Source organism: Chiloscyllium punctatum, chromosome 14 (genome assembly GCF_047496795.1).
Source record: "Chiloscyllium punctatum isolate Juve2018m chromosome 14, sChiPun1.3, whole genome shotgun sequence".
In the NCBI taxonomy this organism is placed as follows: domain Eukaryota; kingdom Metazoa; phylum Chordata; class Chondrichthyes; order Orectolobiformes; family Hemiscylliidae; genus Chiloscyllium; species Chiloscyllium punctatum.
In genome coordinates, this window is record NC_092752.1 from 100,857,258 (window position 1) to 100,858,552 (window position 1,295).

Consider the following 1,295-nt stretch of genomic DNA (forward strand, 5'->3'; position numbering starts at 1 on the left):
CCGTGCGCATGCACGGCACCCACAGCGGCAATTCTCCACTGTGCATTTACACCCAGTTCTCTGTGCCCCTAAACCCACACCCTGCCCCTTTGAAATATCTCCATTATTTTGTGCTGTCTCGCTGTTCTCTTCTCACCAGGATGAATAACTTCTACTCAACCTCCTCCAGATTTCATCTGACAAAACATTCATTAAGAATCCCTTTGCATAAACATGCACTTCGCAGCTCTCGGTATTTGATTTTCCTGGATGTCTTTCATACGAAAAAACGTTCACAGCAGCTTGTAATGAAGAAACAAAATCGCGTTTCGTTTCATTATCCCAAAGCAACCTCCATTTCAATGCAGTTTCGTCAAACGGCACAAACTATTCCTTGCGATTTTGTAATAGCGACAAAGCATATAAACTGACCGTTGGAGCTCCAGTTTTAATGCAACAGCTGAAAACAGCACCATTGAAAGCCGTTAATGACAGCGACGAGAGTGGGATTCGAACCCACGCGTGCAGAGCACAATGGATTAGCAGTCCATCGCCTTAACCTCTCGGCCACCTCGTCACAGACGCTGGAAAAGCTATGACCTTATGAATAATTGAATTTCGTAAATTATGCAGAGCAGCAGATGTTTCTCCCTGGTGTTGGTGAAATGAGAAACAACACAGTCCAAGACGATGGTCTGACCCCTGGGTTGTGGGGCAAGTGCACTCCCACTGTCACACTGTGCACACATTTTTCTGAACAAAAATGAGGAAATGACTATGTAACAAGGTCAGTTGAATTCTGTGAAATTTGAAGTCAACGGAATGAAGAACCCGAGACAGCAGGAGGTGTTCTTACAATAAAGAGTTGGATAGAGCTCTTAACGATAGTGGAATCAAGGGTTATGAGGATAAGGCAGGAACAGGATACAGATTGAGGATGTTCAGCCATGATCATAATGAATGGTGGTGCTGGCTCGAAGGGCAGAATGGCCTACTCCTGCACCTGCTGTCTATTGTCTATTCAACTGCCTGTCAGGAATTGTTTTCCAGACTGGAGGAGAGTGCATAGTGCTCAATATCATTATTCCGAAGACCTAACTTCCGCTCAGATGTTTTTGACACGCACTTGTGAACAGACAGACAATTTCAAAATCCAAAATATGGCTAAACTGACAATTGAACTCAACAATGCAAAAACCTTGATGTGTATCATTTTCCTGGGCCGTGTGACACCAAGTCACTGTATGATCACAGGAACACAGTGAGCAAGTGTCAGAAGGAAAATGAGTGCAGTGGCAGAGCGCATACTGGGAATA

General features: G+C 44.4%; 1 non-coding gene across 1 annotated transcript; it reads right to left on the reverse strand.

Annotated features, from left to right (window-relative positions):
- Positions 1–474: 474 nt before the first annotated feature.
- trnas-gcu (transfer RNA serine (anticodon GCU)) lies at positions 475–556 on the reverse strand. The gene has a single exon. It is a non-coding gene; the product is annotated as a tRNA-Ser (tRNA).
- Between the last annotated feature and the right edge of the window lie 739 nt (positions 557–1,295).